Source organism: Crocodylus siamensis, chromosome 6 (genome assembly GCF_052110815.1).
Source record: "Crocodylus siamensis isolate JL-2025a chromosome 6, ASM5211081v1, whole genome shotgun sequence".
Lineage (NCBI taxonomy): Eukaryota > Metazoa > Chordata > Crocodylia > Crocodylidae > Crocodylus > Crocodylus siamensis.
The window spans coordinates 39,020,348-39,047,090 of NC_143400.1; the positions used below are offsets into that span (position 1 = coordinate 39,020,348).

Here is a 26,743-nt window from a genome sequence, read left to right on the forward strand (position 1 = left end):
TTATTAGAACAGGCAACTATTTGGAAAATCCTTTATCCATGAACATACCACATTTACTCAAATATAAAACCACCCTGAATAGAAGACGACCCACCAATAATTAGATTCTAGATCAAGAAAATTTGCTATAATTTTCCAAGTAGAGAATCTAATTTTTTGAGGGTTGCCTTAAAGTTGTTCCTTTCCCACTGCTACAGAAGGGAAAACAAATCTAGGGGGGACAGGTAACTAACTCCCTTTCCCACTGTCTCCCCTGAACTTCCGTCTGAAGCTCCTTCCCCCCAGCTTTTTACTGTCAGACCCTGCTCTCTCAGAGCACATGGAGCATATCTGAAAATACTGACCTTGAAAAAATCATACCTGTAATAATTTGCATATAGTACCCATAGACTTAGTTCATCCAAAACTGATGAACTTTCCCTTTTTTAAATTGCTGCAAGTTTTAGCACAAATAGAACTGGCAGAACTTTTGTACCTACTTTAGACAGGACTTTTGTACCTACTTATACATAGTACAAACAATACATGATATTAGTCCAAAGCCAAAAGCCTCACAATTTACCATACAATTTGTTAGGCTAGGCCCAAGCAGAGTCAACAGCATTGCAAGCTATGGTGATCCCACAACTCAGCATTTATCAGGATGTGTGTGTACTCCAGATATGCACCAAAAACATCCATGTGCTAATTAGCACCCCCACTCATAACTGGAAGCGTGTGTTTTTGTCACAAGTCCGGGCATCCCCCAAACATTTATAGGCAGATAAGGTTCAGGGCAACCTGGTTCAGCTCCATTTCATGGATGGTAAGGCCACACTAATCATACACAAGAGGCTGAGCGAGGGGGTGGCAGGGAATCTGAGTGAACTGTTTGAGGCCCTGTTTGGTGATGTTTGGATATTTAAAGCTGGTAAAGAAACAGGACTCGTTGAAAATGGGAAAGAAAGGTGCAGCTCAGCTGTGGGAGTGAAAAGGAAGTAAAAATGTATAGAATGTAGTGACTAACCATGGCTTGAAAAAGAGTCAGCACTAAGGGGGGACTGCACTCAGTGGGCACTACCCCATCTCTTATTCAGTTGGGCTATACTAATCTATTCTTGTGGTAGGTTTCCCTGACGCTGGGCAGGCCCTGCAGCCTCTCCCTGCCTTCCGCTCATGTGGGGCTTTTGGCTTGCTGATATGTCCTCCACAGGAGGTTTATATTGAGCAGATTCTTTTTGGTATTGGTTGGTGGAACCGGAGCGTGCTCCGTCCACTCCATGCATTGACCTGGTATTGCAGTGGTTCCAGGACTGGTGCAAAAAAAAAAAAAAAAAAAAAAGGTTTCCCTGACAGCCCTGATTGTGGTGGAGTTGGGCATCAAGCAGGGCTGTCCACTCTCCCCGATCCTGCTTATCTGTGCAGGGGAACCACTAGCACAGTGACTCAGGCAGGACCCTAGGATCAGCGGTGTGCAGGTTTCCAAGAGCAAAGGGGTAGAGACGAAAGTGAAATATGGAGCAGCAGCAGGGGCCAAGCTTAATGTGAGCAAAAGCACCTGCCTAGTAATGGGAAAGCTCAGGGATCTGTTGCCCCTGGGGGTCTCCATCCTCCACGAGGGGGTAAAGATCCTTGGGGTGGAATTTGACCCAGAACTGACGGGACAGAGGACATGCGAAAAGATGGAGTCCACAGTCAAACAGAGGCTGGGACTATGGCAATTGCACTGCCTGTCAATGGGGGGTGCATGGTGCTGATGAAGGCAGTGCTTCTGCCAATGCTCCTATACACTGCCCTAGTCTCTCCCCTCCTCCCCACCCCAAGCAAGTTATTTGCAGAATCCAAAGAGCCGTGAGTGTTTTCTTTTGGAATTCCACATAGGAGACAGTAGCACGGGCCAAGCTGTGCAAAGTGAAACAGTCCAGAGGCAGATGAACACCTGATGTCCTACTCTTGCTCTGGGCCAAGTATATGAGCCAGGTTTGCAAACTGGCAACAGGGGCAGAATCCAAAACAGCCCACTTTGTCAGGTATTTTGCAGGGCAGCTGCTGTGATAGTGGCAGGTGTACATGACGACCCATGGGAGCCCGTGGACGCTGGTGTCTCCATGGTTCTATGAGGTCTCGAAACACTTCTGGGAAAAATACAAGCTGCATAACATGACTCTAGTAACCCTGGTTAACCACCGCAAGATACAGGAGGTGGTAAGGGCAAGAGACATCATATCGCCTGTGGAATTGCTACCCGGTGACAGGTGTGTGGGAGCAAATCTTCCACAAGACCTGCAGAAGGAGCACAGAGACCTGAGCTGGCAGACAGCCCACCAGGCACTCCCCATGAGTGCATCAAGAAACAGTGCAGGGCAGAGAGGTCCATTGAACTGCCCAAGGCCAACCTGCCAGTGACAATCGGCCACCTTTTCTGGGACTGCCCATATGCCAGAGAGGTGTGGAAGAAAGTATGTACACTCCTTGTGGTGACAGGTTTCAGAATCCAGACCAGAGCAGTGGTCCTCTGCAGGCACTTGACCAAAGAGCAACAGGCCCTGACAGCCTGCTTTGACCATTTCCTCTCCTGCTTCAGGGATGCCCTGTGGAAAGCCAGGAACCTGCTCACAGATAGGCACTCGGATCACACAGTCGAGGACTGTATTAAAATGAGGCTGAGCGAAATGTACTGGTACTACAAGAAGACAAAACAGGACAGTGGAAAAGAGATGGCAGACATATGGTGGAGAGGGGACTGGCATAGACTTTTCACAGGCAAGCCCTCTGAAGAGAACAACAAGGACAATGGTGAGGACAGCAATAACAATGAGGACAAATATGATGACGACAAGTGAAAGCACTGGAATGGTGATGGGTATGCAGGTGCACGGGTGCATGGTGCGAACTTTGTAATGGGACTAAAATAATTTAGCCGGTAAAGTGTGTTTTGGTCTGTCAAGTGAACCACAGTGGTCACTTGATGGGTTGGCAGAAGTACAGTCACTCAAATATATATATACATATATATATATATATATATATATATTTGCAACAAAAAAATAGATAGGTTTCCCTCAGTGTATTTGCCCAACATGGTCCATGTGTTTTATAGTTCTGGTCAGTGTTGTTTCCATTTAATCAGCTTCATAGTTGGTGTCCATTACTGAGCACATGCTGCCTTTGACAGCAGCTTAATGATAGACAGTATATTTAATGAGGTCCCTATATGCAAATGTAAATCAAGGAACATGGAGAGAAAAATCCTTTGTCTTGTATCTGAGTAAACATGGCAGTTGCCAGATTGCCGTTTCAAACATTTTTCCCAAATGGTATGGGGCCAGACCCACTACTAGTGCAAATCAGTGGGACTCCAATACCATTAAGAATGCATCAGCCAAACCTTATTCTTTTCTAAATACCTTCCCTCCTTTTTGGCTGAGTGATCTTTCTTTCTACAATTTTTCCCATCACTTCCATTGTCTCCTTTCTCCACCAACTTCTCTGCTATCAAAAAACAGTCCTTTTTCTAAAGTTCTAAGTTCTCTCCACAGTCCTATAGGACGTTTTCCATCTAGAAGTCTTGATCTCCACTCAACCTTTTGCTTCCTCTTCTCCTCCTAACTCTTACCACATGTATTACAGGATCAGACGCAAGTTGGCTCAAGTATTGGGGAACCCTTTTGCTCAGCTGTGAGACAGGTAATTTCCCAAACTGCTTGTTCCATGCTCTACTGCTGTATCCCATCAGCACCAAGGGCTGGCAACAGTACAGATACACCCATAAATAACAACCTTGCCAAGAGGCGGAAAATTGAAGACCAACAAGAAACTCATAAAAGCAGTATGGAAACTGTGGAATTCACTCTTTTATTGCCCAGTAAATTTCTAGTGAGCTAGCATCTTCTAAATGACAATCAGCTGAGGGGGTAGGTGTGCAGATTCCTGGCCACTCTCAGATCAACGCCACAATTGGAAACAGAGGATGAAATAAACCTTATGAACTATGTCATACTTTACTATTGAAACAAGGTGGGATCTGCAAGGCTCACAGCTTCAGGTTGCTTTTCTCCTTATTTTTGCAGCTTGTGTTTTTATATTTTAACATGTTCTCACATCCTATTGCTAAGAGGACACTTATTAGGCATCTCTGTAAATTTACCTGGGCCTTAAACATGGGTATTGTATTGACATATCAGACCTGTAGTACCTCTAATCAAGCACCTTCTCTGACAATAGGCGGTGCTAGATATTTTGGGGTGTGGCACAAAAAGTTCTGTAATACATCATTACTGAATAGCTTGTGTGTCCCCCCAGTGAAAGTTCTATTTCCTGCTCAGTTACTCCTTGGATCTGAAGAATGATTGTTTATACTCCTATTGGAAAAAAATCCACTATCTTCTCATTACCCACATTTTTAATTTTGCTAATCCCATGTCTTCAATGATCTCTTGTGGCAAGGAGTTCCAGAGGTTAATTAACCAACACATAAGACAGCACTTCCTTTTGTCACTCCTTGTGATATTTCAGTTTCATTGAATGCCTTCTTGTTCTTGTATAATGAGAAATTACTTCCATTTTCTATGCCATAAGTCATTTGGCATTCCTCTAACAAGTCTCCTCTTACATCCCTCCTCTCAAGGAAATGCTCTAGGGGCAAGTCTACACATGCAAGCGCATGCACTTGCAGCAGCTCAAATAGAAGCAGTGCAGATTTGAGCCAGGGCTTTTTGCCTCAGCACATGTGCCTGGACATGCACTTTGATGTGGGACAAATTGTGCCACTTGGGGCAAAATAACCCTGCCTGGCTCCTCCTCTGCAGCCAGGGGGAGCTAGAGCCTGGGGCCAGCACCTGTACTGTCCCCAACAGTATAAAAACCTGCCCTGTCAAGTAGCTCAGGGCTACTTGCTCACAGTAGCTTCTGCGACCCAGCCAATTGGTACCTGGGGACACTACCCCTTGTACCAGCTGGACTGCTGAAGCTGAGTGTCCTCTGCACCCTTTACCCACTGCAGCAGTCTGGCAGTGGGGGCAATGTTCTATTGATATATTTACACTATTAAAGGAAGTTGGAAGCCTACCAGCGTCTCTATCATCATAATAAAATGAATTCTAAATACTTAGCTGTTTGCCTTTGGCTTTCTTACCATAGATTAGTTAGAGCTCCCTGTGACCCCTTCACTAACCAGGATGTGGGGACAGCTGCCCCTGCAACTGCAGCTCCTGCCAGCAGGTCTCCTCCTGTCTGGCAGCTGGGCATGCAGGGTGTATGCTGGGGGGATATGGGGTTTGCAGGAGGAGGGTAGAAAGGGGTGTGGGGGGTGTGGGTGACTATGGAGGGATGTGGGGGGCCATGGGGTGTGTGGGTAGGTATGGGTGGATTGTGGAGGAACTATGCGGGGGCGCTGCTCCGGAGGAGTGGGTTCCCTGCCCCCCGCAGAGCGCAGCCCCCATGCACAGCTCATGGACTGCCCTCACAGGGCTACAGCCCTCCCCAGGGGCCACAGCCCCCCCAACAGGGGTTACAGCTCCCCAACAGGGGCCACATGGCCCCTGCAGGGGCTACCACCCCCCCTGCAGTGCCCATGTGCCCCACCCCAACTTGCTCCCCCAGCCCCCCGGATTGCTGCCCCGCCTGGTCCCATCACATGCTGGCTCCTGCAGCTCCCCCGCCCCTGATGGTTGCCCCACCTGGCCCCACCCCCCAGCCTGCTCCCCCAGACCCCTCAAATGGCTGCCCTGCCCAGCCCCAGCCCCTGCTTTCACCCCCAGCTCCCCCCCATGGCTGTCCCCTGACCAGCACTTAAAAAAAAAAAAGCCTTGCACTTACCAGCAGTAGCAGGGGCTGTGTGGGCTCTAGAGCCACGTGGCAGAGCCCCCCCATGCAGAACAGAGCAGTGGGGAGGAGCAGGGCTCCCTAATCACCACCCCCCCACCCATCCCTGTCCCTGATGCCCCCTCCCCACCCAGTCCCAGCAATCTAGGACTCCAAAAAAGGAAAAAAAGAAACAAGGAAAAAAAAGCCCTGCACCCACTGAGCCTCACACTCTGGCAGTAGCAGCTGCCACTGGCGTCACTGGGGCCTCATGGCAGAGCCCCCCCGGTGCCCCCCCCCAGCACAGTGCAGCACCAGGCAGCAGGGGCCGGTCCCAGCCGCCTGGCATCTGCTGCCAGGGCCAGTGCCACTGCCCCATCATGCGGGTACAGACAGGGGCGGCAGGGTGCTGTGCAGCTCCACATGCTGTCGGGCAGCTGGGGCTGCTGTGGCTATCACCCAGGCCCCATGCTGCATGGGGGAGTTCTGGTACAAGGCCCCAGTGACCCCAATGGCAGCTGCTATTGCTGATGAGTGCAGGGCTTTTTCTTTTTTTTTGCCATGATGCTGGGCAGGGCAGTGATTGGGGGGCTCAGGGGGCAACTGGGGAATGGGCTCAGGTGGGGCAGTTATTGGGGGGACAGGCGGGGGATGGGTCTAAGCAGGGCAGCCATCGGGGCTATGGGAGCAGGTGGGGGATGAGGCCGGGGGCCAGTGATCCAGGGGGCTGGAGGAGCAGGCAGGGCTGCTAGGGGTCCCCCCATGGTCCCCTCCTCCAACCCCCACCATCCCCTACTTATCAGGAGGAGTCCAGGTCCAACTCCCTGCAGCTGGGAGCAAGGGCCAACCATAGAGAAGCTCTGGCTGGCTCCCAGAGTGTCTCTGTGGAGGACCAATCCAGTTGCCTAAGGGCCTGGCTTTTTCCCCTGTGTTTTTTTTTTTACCCCTGGATATCCAGGGTTCTAATTTTGCCCCTGCGCTGCAAGTGCAGGAAATGTTTTTTCATTCCCACATGTGCCTCCTGCAGCATCTCAAAGGGCTTTGAGACACTGTAACATTCATGTGTGTGGTCGTGTGGATGCGCCCTAAGGGTAAAATCCTGGCAGTATTGTGTCAATGAGATTTTTGCCAGCAATTTCACAGATGCCAGGATTTCACTCTCAATCTTTTCCATTTCTTTCCATAAGGAATTCTCTTCTTGCCTCTAATAATTTTCATCACTCATCTTTGAACCCCTTCTATCTCCAGTTTCCCTGAACAGCCTGCTTCTAGTGCAGCCTGTGGCTGTCACCAGTATGAACAGGAATTTCAGATGGATGAAGAAGTGCAAATAATGTTTTTTTAATTTTATGGCATATTATCTGGTGCTCAGATACTCTTGAGATTTCTGTGGTACAAAATCCTACCTAGAAGAGAATAACCCAGATGGATCTTAAAGTATTAGAAGAGTAAGTCTCAAGAAAAAACAATTGGACTTATCTTCCAAAGTCACTTAAGTGGTTTTGAGAGCTCCATCTTTCATTATGTGTAATTTGAATGGCCAGAACAGGTACACAGGCTTTGGTCTTCACCGTGCAAATTAATTTACCTACTATGCCATTGTATTCATTTCTAGGGTAAAACAGTTCCTAAAGGCTCCTCTTCAAATGCAGGAAAGGCATGATGAGACCTAATGCATTATTCCCACAATCACACCTCCTGCCATGCCACATGTGCATGGCAGGAGGCATGGTTGTGGGATTGTGCATTAGATCTCATTGCACCTTACTGCAGTGCAGGGGTAGCCCAATCCCAGGCTCGCCCAGTATGGGCAAGAAGCACATTCCTGTGGCTGGGAGACCCCTCAACTGAGAGGGCTCCCAGACATGAGAGGTTCCCTATGTATCCCTGGGGCAGCTGTACCCCCTGGCTGCCAGGACCAAGCTGGGTCTCAGCACCCAATGTCCTCACCTTTGGGACTCTGGGTCCCCATGCTGCCAAGATCAAGACTCCGCAGCTGATGGCACTGAGAGTCCACACAGTTGTGGGACTCCTAGCCCTGGCTGGACATGGTGACCCCCTGCATCTGGGAGCCCCATCAGCTGACAGGGTTCTTAGCCACACAGGAGAGCCTGCTACATGTGCAAATTAAAGCTTGATAACAACCAACTATAAAGTTAGTACACACTTTTAAAGTTTAACTTAATAGCTGGTTGGAACTTTTTATGGTATGATAGGTACTTTGTACATGTAGCTGGTTTCAAGATAATTAAGCAATTAACCAGTTAAATGCCCAATACCTGTGATGTGGGACCTAAGAATTGCACAGCACCTCCAATACGATGGCAGGGCTCATTACCAATTCAGTGGGAAGGTGCTACCTAGTGAGATAAACAGTAGTCACTTTCTTCAGCACAGGGGGGCATTTATTTAGAAGAGTAAATGTTTTCGCTCGATCTGAGCCTTCAAGAGGCCGAGAAGCACTCTGACCAATCTACCTCTGCTTAACTGATGAAAGCAAACAAGGGAGAATATGGCTGCAACCATATTTTTCCTTATATGAAATGGCAACCTTTCCTCTACTTTGATTAAATAAATCCAGAGTTAAGAGAGTAAAGCAGAAGAAGCTCTCCTAAGTGTTCTGTCCATTGAATTTCTCCCTTTTGCTGCTAAGCAGACAGCCTTCTCCCCTATCAGCACAGGAACAGCACATGAGATTTCTGCTGCTTCTAGGATATTGGGTGTGAAAAAAAATATTGATGAACTACTTTGTCATTGTTAACAGCATTGCTGACAAACTCACAGCAGGCCCACTGAGAGGAAGACAGCGTGTCCACTGAATGCCTATTGTAGGTGAGACATGTGCTCTGAATTAGGCAAGGTGTGTAAATTATGACAGCCAGAGCTCTTTAGAGAATGCCTGGATCTGAAGGATTCTGGTTGCACTTCTGTTGTTGCAGTTGCATTTCCCTGTAGTTCTTCTCTCAAAAGAAACCTAGTTCCTTGGAGAGAACATTATTAACAGGCTTCAGCTCTTGAAATGTCATTTGACAGAAATAGAATTGAAATGCTAAAAAGGAACTGCAGTTTTCCTTCCTGTATTATTTTATTCTCACTAACTGTAACCAACCTCAGAGGAGGAACAGCAGAACTGCACTGGGAAAAACATAGGTTCCTTCAGAGAAAATCATGCATGAAAACTTACAGCCTGATTAGCATATCTGTAGGTCTCATATGCAACACAGAACACCAGGTGTGCATGTGCTTGTGAATGAACGTAGCTTTAAAGCAAGGCCTGACTTTCAGAGATGCCCCCTTCGACAAACATGGCACTATTAATCAGTAAGTGCATTGTTTTTGTTAATTTTTGTACTGTAGGCAGTCTGTATCAGGGACCAGGGCTGTCTTGTGCTACATATGTCACCGTGAAGCAGGGAATTGGGGGCCGACAAGCAACAGAGTACTAGGCTGGCTAGCATCTGTGTAAGGTGGAGCTTAGGGAAGAAACTACTGCTTTGTGCTAACGCTGCAAAATAGAAGAGCCATGTACTAGCCTGCGGAAAGTGAGGTGAGCATAGCAGGAACAGCATATATCCTCCTAACAAGACTACACACAGTCCTGGTATAGATCTGACCCTGTCACTTGTCTATCGTGAGAAAGATGTTGGCAGATTTGAGAGGTCACCCTGCTTGCAGCACATCAATAAGAGACCAAGCCACTATCACAAAGGAAGAAACTCCAATGACTCTGTCCATTATATGAGAGGCCTGTAGAAGCAGAGGGGCCACAAGAGCTTTATCTGGTGATACCCTGTAAACATACATTTGATAAAACAAACTAGGAACTTTTATTCTGAGTTAACGTTAATATTACTTTCAGAATCTCCTGAATATCAGTGTCCCAATGCCAGACATGGCGGCTCCCCAACAGGTAGGGTGGTTTTGTGTATTTTAAAAGATTGTCAAAGACCCAAAGTTTCTCCCTGACTCTAAATAACTTAGCCTGTGTTGCCCAAGATTATCCATCAGCATTTCCCCTAAATCGTGACCTGGGCAACCATTTGGGAAATGAACGGTTGGACTAGGCTACAGGTAAAGCTGTGTTTAAGTAGGATCTTTTTAACATGTTCTTTGCTTCAGAATTTTCCTGTTGAGTCAAATTAATGCATACAGAAGAATTTTTTTAATTTTATATTTAGCCAGGACACCCAGGAGGTACCTGTCAAATAAATACATATTTAGGCAGCTTACTAACAGAACTATTACCCGCTTAGTATGCTACAGCACTCCATCCAGGACCCAAGTTCTCCAGCCATTAACTAAATTTTTTCTCAAACCCTTAAGACCTTCATTATACACATTTTAAACATGCACATTAAGAGCAAAAAGCATTTAAAAGCCTAAAATGCAAAGGAACTCAAAATGAAAATTAACCATCTATTTAAGTTCTTTGCCAAATCAAGGCCTTAATCATTTAGTTACATTTGGCATTGTGATGTTAGTCATTTTTAAGGAAGTTAATGCAAAAATGAACTACCTTAGCATTCCAAACTTCTAAAAATGAGAATATTTTAAGTAAATGCACTCAGTTTAGAAAAGAATTGGAGCAACTCTTTAGCAACTCACAAGCAATATGTTTATACTGAAAACACTACAGTGTTTCATTTTCTCAATGATGTTACACTACAAAAAGATTAATATAATTCATTACAGAAATATCAGGGAATGAGTTCAATCAGTATTAATCCTAATAATATGTGTAGCACTTTTCAAATAGTATTTAAGTAAATCTAACCACAGTTACAATATTTATGACTATTGTAATAAACTTTGACCAGAATAATATTATTTCACTAAAAAAATTCATCTCTAACCTTTTCTAGATTTTTCTTTCTGATGAAAAACCAAGACACCACCAAGTTTTTAAAATTTTCAGCTGTTTTCAATTATCAAAAGAAATTTGTTCACTAGATGACGGTTTTTGACTGAGAAACAAAATGCTTCCTCACCTTCACTCAAAAAAACCAAACCAAACCAAACCTGAGTACTAGTTAAAAAATAGCCATTGTTATTCTCTTATTTTGCAACCACTTCTAATTACTGGCATCATTATTCATTGTAGCAGCTGCATCCACATTTTAGTAGAGGAAAAACTGAGTCACAGGCACCTATACACATACACTGAAGCTGCTCAAACATGCTGTAATTAAGCGAGTCTGCTGGAGCGTGGTAATTACCGAGCACCAGCAGACTCCAGCGTCACGTGCATCAGCATCCCCACCCTGAAAAATGGCAGCAGGGGCGCTTTAACTACAGCTCATTCGACAAGCTTTAATTAAAGTGCTCCCACCACCAGTTTTCAGCACAGGGACATGGATACACGTGACAGTACAGGCGCTCGAGATTAAGTGACCTGCCCATAACAGAGTCAAGGAAAGAGATAGAAAAAGAACATTTTTTTTTTTTTTTTTTAGCTGCTACCATACAGCCCACACTGGTTCTCCATGAAATGATTGGGGCTGTCCTAAAAGGAGCAATGGCACAAAGTGCATATGTGGATGAAGTAATTAGGCAGCTTGGTTCTGTTTAGCTTTTTTTACTCCTAATACAATTCTGGTCATTTCAATTCCACACTGCTGTAATGCTCAGAAACATTCTTATTTTGGAACAATTAGTGCTTTATTGCAGGGAAGATTAACCAAATGAAACTTTATCAGCTGTTTAATTAAAACTCAGGTTGCCAATGCCTGTTTCCAGAGAGAGCTCCAAGAGGGAATCACCTGTTCAACTATTACTGTAAGGAATGGGATCAAAATGCCAACTTTAATTGGTGCCCACAATTAAAACACCCATTTGCCTACCCCTCTGCCAATCACCAAAGATTTCCTTGAAGGAGAAGACATAAAGGCCAAGACATGTAGTACCTTGGTGAAGCTCACTGGGTGCTACTATCCATCTGGTATTAGCTACAATCTACATATACAGTAACTAGTCAGTGTATGTACAGAAAAGATAGCCACTGCCCATGAGCTTAGAGACTCAACAGAAAACAGGTGAGAAAGGAATGATAAGCACAGAAAAAGGAGGTGATTTGCTCAACGTTCCTCAGCAAGTCAGTGGCAGAGGCAGGAATTAGAGCCCAGGTCTCCCAAGTTCAGTTCTAGCTCTGTGTACTAGCCATTATGAAAACCTGCCTTCAGCACTACTGAAGTCAATAGAATGACACCGCCTAGTTTCCTTGGGATTATGACAGAGACTCAGATCCCTTTGCATTTATCTATGTGTGTGGCTGGAAGGACCTAGCCATCCTATAGTCCTTCCAACCATCCTGACAATTGTTATGGACATTTTTGGACTGATCTACATACTTGGAGATCAGAAGCTTGATCAGCCTTCTAGAGCTGTTAGGGAGATTAGTTCTTTCTAGCAGCGTGGACCAGAGATGTAATTTGGGTTGGGATCTGAGCTTACCCAAGTCTTTGAGGGTATTTAGATCCAGGTGATGACTATGCCTCATCTATTAAACAGTCCACAGTGCCTGCATACAGCCTTATATGCAGGCTATATAAACAGGACCATATGCCCACTGATTTTGTCCAAACTTTTCTTTGTCACTGTTTGCAATTCCCCAATGCCCCACAGTGAAAGGCGCTTCACCATTATGTCCCTCTTTCTGAACAAAAAACCTTGCCAGCATTACTGTTATGTTAGAGCACCTCACAATCTTTAACATGTTTATCCTAAATGCACTCCCTTAGATAAGGTGGTACTACTGTTCCCCTTTTCACTGATGGGAAACGGAGGTGCAGAGAGACTTACTGACTTGACCAAGGTCAAACAGGAAGTCTGTGGCACAGTAAGGACCTGTTACTGAATCTCTGAAGCCACAGACAAACACCCTGACCCTTGGACCAGTATTCCAGTCTCCAATATCATTGTTTTTTCTGCCTCCTAGGTCTTTTATAAACAAATCAAGTATGGGAATGATGGGTATGTTTAGCCATTTCTTTTTTGAAAGTGGCTACAAACACTGAGCATTAAGAGTTCAAAGCAGGTAAAAATGTGGTACGTATTCTGCACCAGCAATGATGAACCTCCTTACTTCCAAAACATAGTTTAGTACTGTGTGATGACCTTTTACAATAGGAAGTCAAAGAGCATTCATATCCTTCCTCCTAAACTCATATCCTGCCCTCCCCTATCAGAACAGATGTCATATAATATTTCTACACCATCAAAAATAATTAGGCTGATTTTATAGCTCCATAAAAAAATCACATAACATGTTTTCATGGAGCATTTTTTTACTATTTATTCCACATTTATTCTACTGATATTGCCCCATCTTAATAATTTGAAATACTATTTGAAGCAAATCTGTGACTAAGAATTCACTAATGGTTACAACAGAAAGTTTAAGTGTTTAAAGTCTCAAGGTTTTCATCAAAATCTGCATTGTGATTAAAAAGCAAAATACACATAGTTCCAAACATGGTTTTATGAATGCGCAGATTAAAATGTTTTCCAATCAGCTACAAAATTGAAAATTAAAATAGCTGATCTTTTCATAATTTGAAAATTCAAATAGATTTTTCAAAGGCACAATTTTTACCAGGATTTTAACCAGCTGCTGGCCACTTGGCATTTCATAACAGAAACAGGGACAGAATTGAAATCTTCTTTCTCTAATAATAAACCTTCCATCACTTAAAAGGCCTTTGTCTTTCAAATGTCAGATATGTAGGACCTATGACACAACTGAGAAGCTTCAAACTGGGTATGGGAAAGTAGCTGGCTTATACTGACAGAATACTGATAAGAAGTAAATTTATCTCTCTACTTTAGGTATCCTTCACATATGCTTTCTCCCTTTCTTCCTGTTTGAGATGCACTGCACTCAGTTCTGGTGTTCCATATATAGGTTTATGAAGAGCACAGGCCTGGGAGCCAGGAGTACATAAATTCTGCCCATGCAGCTAGCATCAATTTCTTCTGTATCTGTAGGAAAATCATTTTTCTGTGCCTCACCTATCTCTAGCATGGGGATAATATTTACCTATTTTACAGCACAGTATGCTGAAAGTGAAAAATCCACAGTACTCTGTTTAGCAATAAAGTCTCTTCTGAGGATTCTGTACTGTACAGTAAGAAAAACTCCAGAAGGCTGTCACCTGAGGAAGCAGGTGATTTCCTCCATTTTTCAAAAAGAGGACTGGTGGTAAAAATGTTTAAGGATTTGGCTAAGGCCATAGAAGGAATCAGTGTCACAACTCAGATAAGAACTCCAGAATTCCTGGATCTCCATCCGCTGTTCATTTTAGACCTCCTTCTTCCTCTAACAGCTGCCAGGATTGACTTATCCGGAGAAAGTGAGCAGCACCCCACCCTCCCAAATAGATTTTATCACCGGTAGATCCAAGTGATAATGTAGCATTTCCCCACATTGGCTTCCATAAAAGATACCTATATTCTTGTAGTCTCCTCAATGCCAATAGCACTGGGTAAAAACTGACTCTAGGAACATTTTTAAGTTCCAATAACTGGTCAAGTAAACTTGTGCAAAAGAAGCCAAACAGCAGCTTTGCAGAGACAAAAAACCTCAGCTCAGCATTTCTTATTGGCACAGTTTCATGTATCACAAAAAGGCTGCTGAGAACCAACACAGTATATTATTGGCACTACACAGTTTGGAGGGGGGAGGGGAAAAGGAGAGAAGGGGTCACAGAGAAAAAGAAATGGAAATGAGACTTATAACATTCAACATATTCAGCTTCAAATGCAAAATCAGCTCGGGCTCTCTTATTAGTGAGGGATCAAGATGGAAGGGGCCGACACTCCCCCTCCCCCCTTCAAAGAGGTGGGGAACTTTGCTATTCTAAACAAACTCCTTGCAAGATAGGGAGAGCACCAGGGGAGTTTAAAAAAAAAAGAATAAAAACCAAATGGGAAAGCTTGCCTCAGTAAAAGAACTGTGCCTGTCCAACTCACTAGGCCATTACAGGAGGCACAGGGAAACGCAATATTATTATTGTCTACCCATAACTTTATATATACAATCTGACTTTGCAAGTATTTTTTTAAGAGAGTGTCTGCTGTTATTGGTCTAATGAGCTAACTCTGAAATATGAGCTAAAGACAGCTCCCTAGTGGCTGCTGACTGTTCCACAAACCAAGAGGAAACCTCTTTCAGAGTCCATCAGTGCAAACCGTTGCTGACAGCTTGGGACTACACAACATACAGATTTATTTCACAGACGGCCACAGACAGGAATTTAGCACCCCAAGCTGGCCTCCTGCTTAGCAGAGAAGGTGTTAAAATGCAACCATGCAAAGGTCTCTCTTTTCCTCCCCTCCTCTGCACCCCCTCCAATCAAATAAAACACAGTAGCAACTAATCAAGTGGTCACCTGTTCCAAGCAGCAAAAGAACAAAAGCGTCCATCACACAAGAAAAAAAAAGTGCATATATGAAAACAAGGAACTGATGACAGAAAGTCAACAAACCCAGCAGCCACTCCTCATGCCAACCGAGTTCAGCTCCAGCACTTCCAGAATTTCCAAATATTTTGCACAACCTTTCATTTTACAGATTAATTGATATACAAACAACAGCAAGCCGCACCAGCTTGGAATTGCTTAGCTCATCCAGAATGTTTTAAGGAGAACAAATTGGAAGAACGTATTACACAGTTTGGTGAGACTACACGGCCTTAGGGAATTTTTTAAACCTTTGCTTTCAACTTTAAAAGATTTCTTTTACCAGTTGCCTCAAAAATTGGTTTTAAAGGTTAAAAAAAGGATTTGTAGAGACTTTCACCATTTGGGTTTAATAACATGTTGTTAAACCCATGTTTAAAGAAATGGGTCAGGCTGGTTAGTTTTGGTTAAACAAAAAACAAGAAAAAAACCCAAGAACTTTTATTCCTTCAACTAACAAAGCTTCATCAGAGCTGGCAGACGAGAAACTGAAGGAAATTTAATCCAGTTAGTTGGCAGAGCAGTTATTACTGATTAGATTTACAAATCTTGCTTGCATACACACCATGCTCCTATTTTCAGGCATTCAAGAAACAAAAAGCCCTTATTAAGGTGATCTTTTTGTTCAAAGGGAAATAGTGTCTTTCTGTTTCTCAGTGAGCCTGCTCGCTCTCTCACAAAGCAAAAGCAATCACACTGGCTAGCATTCTGTATGCAAGATTTAGCCAATATAAATATTGGTATGGTAGTTTTGGAGTAATGTTGTAGCCATGATGTTCCAGAAAATATGTGAAAGGCAAGGATTATTGTGGGTGTTATATTTCACCGGACCAACCCTGAAGATGACTTCAGGTTCCTGAGGAAGACTGTATTGCATTTGAAAGCTTGTCTGGGTCCATCTCAGCTATGCAGTTAGTCTACAAAAATCCTTGACCCTCTATTAATATTGTTATCCATTTACTTTATTTGTTTCTTTTGCCTTACATTCCAATCATTTAGGTTCTAATTCTTCTCTTTGCTTGTGAACGTAACTCCCCATTAATGCTACACACCTGCCTTCAGGAAAAAAAATCAAATTACAGCCGGAAAAAATATTACCAGTAGTAAGGATAGTAAGTGATTCCATAGCTGGACCAGGGGATGTACAAGATGACCTAATAGAGATGGAAAAGACTAACTTTTATGAGTCAATGATTCCATCGACAGACCAGTCCAAGAGCTAAAGATGCACATTATTAACAATGGAAATTAAATTCTACCTTCAGATACTGGCACAAAATTCTTCCTGTTTAAAACCAAGGTGGCAGCTTTGGTGGCTGCCTATAACTATATAAGGGGTACACATCAAGGCTTGGGGGAGCATCTGTTCACCAAGGTACCGCAAGGAATCATGGTCATAAATTGCTAGAGGATTGCTTTAGATTGGACATAGGGGAAAACTTCTTTACAGTCTGAGTGTTCAGGGTCTGGAACAGACTTCCCTCAGAAGTGATACAAGCACCTACTTTGGAAATCTTTTAAAAATGTCCAGCCGCTCACCTTGCTGGGGTAATCTGACCCCAGCAGTCTTTCCTGCCCAAGCTCAGGGGGGCTGGACCTGATGATCTTGTGAGGTCCCTTCCAGCCCCTAACATCTATGAATAAAATCCTCTCTGCTAGGAAATAGGTCAACACCATTATGGTATAATTCTAAACTATAAGTGACTTAGGAGCCTAGGTGCTATTTTGCAAATCCCATTGATGTTTCATGGAATCTAAATAGGCCTTAGGCATTTATTCCCCTTTAAATTAAAAACCTTGGCCAAAATTTGCGAAAATATGCAGCAGGCATAGGAGCTGACTGTGGGTGCTCCGGACCTTGAGCACCCACTGAAAAAAAATTAGTGGGTGCTCAGCACCCACAGAGCCATGACTGCAGATGTTAAAAAAACCCAAAAATGTGCTTTCCTAAAGGAAGCAGCATGTTAATTCAGCCCAGCTCTGCAGCATCTGTAGAGCCTGGGTACTGCAGCAGGGCTTTTTGGCACTTTTAGCTAAAGCTGATTTAATCAGCTATTAAACCACCAAAAAAAGCCCCACTAAAGTACCCAATCTTTATAGATGCTGCAGAGCTGGGTAGAAGTAACATGCTGCCTCTTCTGGGCATGTGTGGGGCTTAGCATGGGAACATGCTGAGTCAAAAGTAAAGTGCCAGCTTTTGAGGGGAGGAGGGTTACAACTGCAAGCACCCACCGGCAAAAAATAAAGTCCTATGGCAGCAGATCACCAGCAGAATTTTACCTCTGTAGCCATAGCTATGGCAAGTTATTACTAAGAGCTGCAGGACAAAGTTTGGCTCCTAAAATTCCTATAAATAGGCATGTTTTCAAAACACTTAGAAGTTCCCACTGACTTTGTGGCACTTATTAGGGGTCTTTACATGGGATTTTTCAAAGCTACCTAGTAGATCTGGATACTGAATTCCCATTCACTTGAATCTGCTGAACTTTGATTATCTCAGCCTAGTCAAAGATTTAGGTGCCTAGCTTTAGATTCTTATGTTAAAAAATCTTGGCCTGTGAATTTGGTTACTTTCGGTGAAAGTTTGTATTTCACGATCAAAGAAGAGCCTACACAAAGTAACAGAGATCTCCAATCCTCACACACAAATCAGAATGGTTCCCTAAGTCAGTATCAACGGCTTGAGATGAGTCTGTTGCCTTCAACTAGGAGCAGCTAGTCTTTACCTCCAGGAGTGATCTCTGATGCATGTTAAGGTACTCTCTTTATGCTCCAGATTAGCTAGGTAGTATATTAACCATGCTCAAGAGTGGCAAAACTGTGTTTGCTTTCCAAGCTGAAAGCTATTAAGGGAGAAAAGATGAAGCATGAGATTTCAGTGCAGACCTGATGATAGAATAATAATGACATTACTCTATACAATGATGGATATGGTTACTCTTTTAAATTGAGCCCCTTGTTTACACTCATTTCTACCTACTGAGTACATGAAGCTTGAAATTTTAGCACAAGATAAAGGTAAAATTGAGAGATTAACCTAACCCTGCTGTGAGCTGAGACTTAACCTGGATGATTACCTGGATTTCTCAGCGCTAAACTGGACTGGAAATGTCACTGGTACAAAATCCCCTCCCCACCTCAAAATCTTAATTGGATTTTAAAAATGCTCTTATCACATTTCCCTAAGCATATATACAATCATTTCATTCCAGCACTGATTTAAAATAAGTGGCTTGTTGTCAAGAAACAGAGACCACAACCAAAGTTAATAACAGAAATAGCAAAAGTTGCCACCCTGAAAACAGGCCATGCTGCTAAAGAAAAACAGTATTTTCCACTGCTGGCAGACACGTACTGCAATGGTTACTCACATGGGCACATAGTATGCAGTGAAGGATGGACCTGGGTTCTATTACCAGTCCTGTCACTGACCCTGCTGTGAGAACCTAAGCAAATCTCTCTGTATCTCTTCTTCAACTTCCTCCCTTTCTCTGCACTATTTAGAATGGAAGCTGTATGGACTGGATCTGGTCCAGAGCTCAGTGAAATCACTGGAATGCCGTAAGCTTCCTGCAGTGCACTTCAGATCAGGTGTTATGCTTGTACAACAACTAGCATGAATCTGGTTGGGCTCTCTTGTACTAGTGTAATAAATTAAGTGTGCCAACAAACTCGAGCGCTATTGCATCCAGAAAGGGAGGGAATTTCAGCATCTTGGATTTTAAACTGACAACATATAGGCTTCCACCCATCAAAACTGCTGCTCATTGTGTTCTGCCATATCCATTCCCTACCTGAAAGACTGGGCAACTAAATAAAATTCATCTAGTTCCAGAAAAGGGGAAAAGATTCACAGCATGCTGGCTCAGTTTTGCCTCCTGGACTTGCTACACACCACTGCAATGAAATGTGTGAATGAAGCTCAAGTCTCAGACTTTCCTCAGGTTCAGAGGATTCAAACTGGGTTGATCTATTTGCAAGTAATTCCTAGAGCCCTTCCTACTTGCCTGTCTTTGTTAAGAAGTTATAATGAAAGTGAAAGTTTTGGTACAAGTGTTATTTTGGCTCCTTGTCTTCTTTGGCCTTATTTTCTTCCTCTTTGACTAAGACTATTTACTACATAGGAAAAGAAGAATGAAGGTTGAAAAAAAAAACTTCACTTTGTTAGAAATTGCCCCCTGGCTGAAAATTTCAATTTTTCACCCAAAAACCAAAGCATTTTCAGATTTAAATGAATATTTTCTAATCTGAGCATTTTGGATGAGTTTTTTTCCTTCTTGCACATTCACATTTCCAAGGAAAGCAGACATTTTCGATGAAAATTTTCATTTGGTCAAAACCACAAGATTCCTTTGAGAAGTTTCAATAGATTTTTTTACTATCTTGTATGAAAAAATCTTTCAAATAGACTAGGATTTAAAGACTTGAGTTGACTTGTCAGGATGACTCATAAAAGGGCACTAGAGTACTGAAAGTTCAGGAGAGGAGTGATTTTGACTTATGCCAGCTAAGCAGAGAACCATAAGAGCACACAATCCCATGAAAGAATTGGGAGTGTTGGGTCAGAAAATGCTACATAGCTCCCACCTTAATAAAGAAGTCTGGCTGGCAATATTTTAGCCTTACCTGATTGTACTTTATCTTAACTCAACCAGATCACTAATTCTATCTTCTTTTTAGCTACACTTGCCTCCACACTTTTTTCACATCATGTGATCCCTTCTTGATTCAAGTCCCCCTTCCCAAAGTATCTCCACCCTACATTTTGCTAAATTTATTAATCCACCCAGACAGCATATAGGGAAGAGAAAAAGAGATGGCAAGAGGTGAGAGATGAAGCCTAGTACAGCATGTCAGACTAATTAAGTAGAGTAAAAGTAAATTCATTATCTATTTGAGAGCACTAGAACAGCTCTTAACTCAAGTCACCTTACCTACAAAATGCACACATTTCAGAAAATTAATGTCAATTCCAGCTTTTACTGTCTGTCAACAGTGAGAGAGTGAGCTATGTGGCCTGAGCTAGGTGTTTCTCTGGATAGCCCAACTGTCCCTGGGCTGCATCATTAAGGAACCAATGCAAAAATACTAGTCAGCCCATTCAGATTTGGGTAGCAACAAACATATACACAGGGCAGATGAATTTAGTTTTGTATATCTTTTCACCCTCACATACATCCTGCTCCTACAGCCATGCTCTTTTTCAATACCACACTCTTGCCATGAGCAACATTCCCACCCAAGAGTAAACTCAATGTATGCACCTAGAGAATTAAGATATATGCAGGGGAGTTCAGAGGGGGATATAATTTCAAACTGAGCATAAGAATGAAGCAACACACAGAGCTGGATAGTATAAGATCAGAGAGAACTTCCCCTCTCTGATCCAGGCTACAGATCTCAGTCACAATGTCCCACTTCCACTGCATGCACACAGGTTCCACTGATGTCAGATCTGTGCACAGATGGAAAGCTCAATGTCAGCAGCAAGATGGAGCATCATTTATTATTTGTATTGTAGGAGCATCTCAAGACCTCAGTCAGGGATTGGGGTCCATTTTGTCAGGTGCTGTGCAAACCCCTTGTGCAAGACAGTCCCTGCTTCAAAGAGCTTAAAAACTAAATCAATCCTGGACTGAACAGAGAGAAATTCACTGGGTGAAATTTAAGAATAGTCTTCTCATGCCTATAACCTCTACTGATATAAACAAGGATTAATAGATTGCTCCCTCATACTGCTGTCTTAATGGTTTCGTTTTGGTTTTGTTTTATATAAGTTGCCTTCAAGAATAATTTTTAAAATGGAAGTCATTATTACAATTTGTTTCTCTTAATATAAAGCACACATTCATGGTCCTTTCACTAATGCTAAAACAAGTGGCTACACAGCACGACCCTTATTTATAATCCTTTGTAAATTTGCCCAAAAGTCATGAACTACATAATATTAGTTCTCATAGATTGACATATTTCCCTGATCTTTCATGAGCCACATGGGGAAACAGTTTTTGCCTGATCTGAATGAAGAAGAAAAACAGTGATCCTAATCAACCATTTACCCTTAGTGGCTTCCCTAAACAAATCTGGGAAAGAGCTTAAAGGCTTGGGAATATCCTCGACCCCGCTTGATGCACTGTAATAACCCTGCCTAATTATACTGATATAAAAACTAATTGGAAAGATAGCAAATGTCAGGGTAAGATGCAAATTGTAGGGTGTTAATTGCTGAACAGGTGCTGGAATAGAATTAAATGAGCATCCTGATTAGGAGAGTGGAAAAAACAAATGTGGACCCCGAAATCAAGTTGGCCACGTGAATTATTTAGCAGCCTCCTTGTACCAGTGAAAGGTCATGTTGATGTGACCTCTGCTTTGTGACGGGTGGGCTGACAAAACAATAGTGAACTCCGGGAGAAAACACATCTTTAGAGACAGAAACTTCAAAACCAACTACATTTGCAGTGCTGGGAAAGGAAGGAACTTTGTTTATTTATATATATTTATTTGTGAACCATTGCTGCTGGTAGAACGGTTTCTAAATAAACCATCCTGGTAACTGAAATCATCCATTTATCCACAGAAATGTCATAGCCAAGACAACAGCCACCTCATCAGTGGATCTCTGTTCCAAAGAAATGACAATTAGGTTGGAGAAGAGAGTTTCTCTTTTGTGGCCCTATCCAGCTCTTGTTCTCTTTTGAGTGGGTAAGGAAAGGGACCAAGTGATATTTTTGTGGCAGCTGTTTTGTGAAGACCAAAACAAAAATGACTAAAACCCAAGACAGGGCCCGGGGGGGAGGGGGGGGTTGTTTTTTGGGGTTTTTTTCTGTGTACAGCACAGGGTATCAGTGGGTGTGTCTACACAAGACACTGAGTACACAGTAGCCATTACAGCGTGGACAGTGCTCATACACTACTGTGCAGTATCATTATGCTATTGCACAGTAGAGTCACTTAAAAGACATTTGCCAGCACTACTGTGCAGTAACTCTGGTTACTGAGCATTTATTTAGTACTTGCTAATACAAATACTACATAAATGTGCAGTAACCATTGCACAGTTGTGTCTCATGTAGATGTGCCCACTGGGTTCATGATTATGGTTTCCGAGTTCTACTGTAATACAAATAATGATTAGATCTTTTCCCGCAGGTCTACCAAAAAGCCATCATATTTCAGTTACCACTGATTACCACTGGATTACAACCAACTGAATTAAATCAGATAGCAGTGGATTAGAATTTGGGATCTGGAGGTAAAAGATTCTATACCCTATCATATATGTGACTATGATTTTTGAGAATGTTTCACTGTCCCTAGACAGACTAATTTAGTTTCATAGTTTCTAACCACTAAAGCTGGTTGAAACGTCCATAATTTTGAATTTCAAAATAATTTCTTTTGTTATCATTTCTACTTTTTGCTAGAAACCTACAAGGGAAAGAGCTCATCAAAATTTTCCATAAAAAATTATTGTAAATTTCAAGAAACCAGTAAAAAAAAATTCTCATAGAAAGCCAGCCGGTTCTAAGACAAAGACACAGCTAAGCTTTGTGACAAAAACAGAGAAAAGACCAAAAAAAGGCCAATTTTTTCCCATATCTAGTTCAGTTAATGAATGTAGACAGTTAAAAAAAAATGTCAGCAAGTACAAATAGGTGCTATTTTTAATTTGTATTGTATTGCATCTATAAATCCAATAGACCAGGGTGGATAAAATACAGCCCGCTGGCCAAATCTAACCCACCAAGAGATTTTATCTGGCCTGTGGTGGGTCCCTTTGCCCTGACCAGTCTGGTGGGGGAGGGGGAGGGCAGTTCAAACCATGGGACTTGCAGCTGATCCCACTGCACCTGGGCCTGCAGCATGGCTGAGGTGTTGCATTGACTCTGCTTCCTTGCAGCCCTGGTGGTGGAGGTTTCTTCCGGCTGCTGCCTCTAGTGTCATTGTTGCCACCAGACCTAGCCCCAGTCCCCAGGCACCCCAGCCCATCTGCCCTGCCCCTGCCACTGAGAGTGCTGGATACAGCAGGCAGGTTGAGTCACCATGTAGACATGGGCAGGGTGTGCTCAGCTGGACAGATGAGATGGGGCCACAGGTGAGTGGGGAGTGGCATCCAAGAGCGGGACAAACAGGTAAGGCTAAGGCCAGGGATGGGATCTTGGTGCAGTGAGAGTGCAGAGCCGGACCCAGAGCACAGCCATGATCTGCTGCCCGTACGTCTCTGCAATGGGTGCCGGTTCCATAGGCATAGGCATGCTGAGAGCAGATCACGGGTTTGCCCTGGGCCCCGGCCACATGCTGTCACCATCCTGAAGTCCTGGCACTGCCCCCCACCTGTCCTCCTCCCAGACATGTCACCCTACCCACCCATGGCCCACAGAGATCCCAGGCTGGACTCTGTGGGGAGGCCAGGACCAGGGCCGGAATCACCAGGCAGTGATAGTGCAGGGCTGGGCCTCAAGGCAGAGCCACTTAGGAAGTTTTGGTGAGCTGCTGGGGGAAGAGAGGGGAGGAGAGGAAGGGGGACCTAACCCAGCCTGCAACAACTCACCAAAACTCCTTAAGTGGCTCTCCAGCCCAAATATCCACTCCTGCAATAGACACAGGCTCCATTACAGAAAGGATGGTACAGCTACAGAGCAAAAAACACACCCGGGCCTATAGTGCTTGTAATTGAAATAGACAAAATAGACATAGAACAGGAGATGGGTTATAAATAAAGCCTGCGTACATGTCTGTATTGCTTCTGTGGCATTCCTAGGAGCACCAATCCCAAGCACTCTCTACCCACTGGCTTTTGCTTTGTGCACATAGAAATGAGGCAGTGAAGACACCCTAATGTTACTCCAGCACACTGGGGACACATATCAAGAATTGCAACCCTTAAAAAGTGGTTTTACTTTATTTCAGTCCATTTTTTATTCCAGCCGCATGAAAGAGATCTTAAAGTGGTTGTGAAGAGAAGGTCAAAAGGGCTGTGGTGGAAAAAGGAACAAAGCCTTAATTTTGATGGGCACATTAACACTAAAAGGCAACAATAATAGTTTGCTGTTTGCACATCACCTTTCCAATGAAGGATCTCAGACACATTCAGTCTAACATACACATGAATGGGATAACATGTCAGCTTGTACTCCAGTTGCCAGTCTGCATACAGGGGTGGTGATTTGCACTTCTAATCCTCTACAATACTCTTTCAGAAGTAGATGGAACAAATAAGCACAGATCTTTGGACAAACAAGTCTGAATGTTTATATTTACAAGAGTAAAACCAAAGTTCACTTTGTATCCAGAGACTGTGTTACAGCCAGGGTGACTTCATATTAAAGTGGGAAGTGTATTGCAACTATCTGTCTCCTGGCATAAAAAGAGAGCAATTCATTATCTGTGCTCCATTCCACCTGGGGGCCTCCACTCCTAAAGAAGGTGACTGCCAATCATAATCCATTCTGCAGACTTATATTTAGTGTTTGTGATGTAGGTTAGGAGCAGCAGTGGGACAGGCAGGCAAAGTTAATTTCTCAAGTTCAGATCTATGTCTTTAGAGGGGAAAGGTCAGAGCCTAACCATCCAAGTCTCACAAATGACTTTGGGCTTAACTGTGCTGTTCTGTTCCAGCAGTATTAAGTGAGATGCATCTAAATGTCCTAAAATTGATGTAGCATTAAACTAGATGAAATCTAAATAAATTTTTAATGGTATCTATAAAGTATTCTGTCACAAGCTATATCAAGTATATAGGTGCATTACACACACGCAAAAGCACTATACATACACTCCCACTTACCTATATCTATTCATCTGCATATACATACACACATCCATATACACGAACAAACATACACTCACATCCTTTTTTTCCAGACACACAATATCTTTGTGAAATCTATTTTTAGTATCACAATTAAGCTTTAGATTTGTTTGAGGGTTTTTATAAATAAACTTCAATAAGGATAGATTTTATCCACATAAAACTATGAGATACACAACATACAAAGGTGCAAAGATTATACATAATCTAAGCAGAAAAAATATACAAGCAGACTTATCTCTGTATCTTGAATTTATACATATACATATGCAGGAAAAGAGCTACAAATGCAAAAATTAACTGATGGTAACATTAGTACATACTACATACAACCTTCTCCCTCATGATCATGGAACACTAAAGCTGTACAGTCAGGCATTCACAATTTAGGAAATGCCAGAGGTAGGGTTGCCTTCAACTTTAATTTGGCCCCTAAATGCGTATTAAAATACAATTTCAAATTATAATTATCTAATTCTTTCCCTTAGCTTCCCTACCTGACCCTGTGCTCTTTATTCCAATACCCAGTTATGACCAGCCCAAGTTGGTGTATTTTGTGACACATCTTTCCCTTAACCCTGGCCTACAGTTGCCCTTCCATGCTCCTCCTCACCACTGACTTCTAGTCCCAAGCTCCTCCCAGGGGTCATTACCCAATCTCAGATTTCCCCACCTGCCTCCTTGCCTAGCTAGTCATAGTTTTGTGTTTGCATCATGGGAACCCAGCAAATCTGTCTGTTATGAATATCCCCAAACTGAAAATGTTGTGTACCCACTTTGTATTAACATCTATAAGCATAACTCCATGGGATGATCTGTCTCTCTGTTATTCTCCATTGCCCCCTCCAACATGCATCAAAGTTCTTTTCAGGGTGTTTTCTTGTTGTTTGGTTTACTTATTCTGAAGTGGAGATCCTGCATGGCCTTAAAATGCCACCAGCATGTGACTATGAAAAACCTGGCAGCATCAAAAATGGCCCATTGTCTTACCTGATGTAAAGAAGTCTATTTTTTTCTTAGAAAACTGGAGGAGAAGAGGGGATAAAGAACACAGAGCAACAGCATCAAAGCAAGCCTCTGTCAGTGAAATGGTTAAGGTCACTACTCTCTGAAGGTCAACCATGTTTTAGACAAGTTATTATGCAGGATAACTTTTGGCTTGTATTGTTTGGCTAAATAGTAAGAAACTGACAGTGATATTTTTGAAGGCACAGAAGTCAAAGATAGAAAATGAGAAAACCAGATGTCTTGAAGGAATGCTTGAGAAATGCTTAGGATAAAGACTTTTTTTGTCTCTTTAAGAGAAACATCCCAGAAGATTTTTTGAGGCTCACTGTCAATAAGTGACACTGACAGTCTTGTACAGTTTTCCACCCTCTTCTAACAGAGGTGTGGAACTCCAGCTTTCTCAGGAAGTGCTTCTATCGGACATTTTGTCACCTCAAATGTAGCAGAACTTACAATGAAGACTTGAAATCTGAAAAAGCATCCAATGAACTACTGGGCACTTACTTATATTCAAGACCATAATTAGGGAAATCCATTTCTATTCAGGACATCATGTTAAACTCAAGCTTAAATTTAACACAAGCTCTAGTCCCAGTGACCTCAAAGCTCTTCTGAACTGGAAAGCAGTTAAAATTCTATTAAAATATTTCTGGAACCAAGGTCTAAACCATATGCACTGGGTGCT

General features: G+C 42.9%; 1 protein-coding gene across 3 annotated transcripts in view; it reads right to left on the reverse strand.

The window, feature by feature from the left end:
• Positions 1 to 26,743, reverse strand: part of EBF2 (EBF transcription factor 2) — a 244,525-nt gene that overhangs the window by 127,886 nt on the left and 89,896 nt on the right. The window lies entirely within an intron of this gene.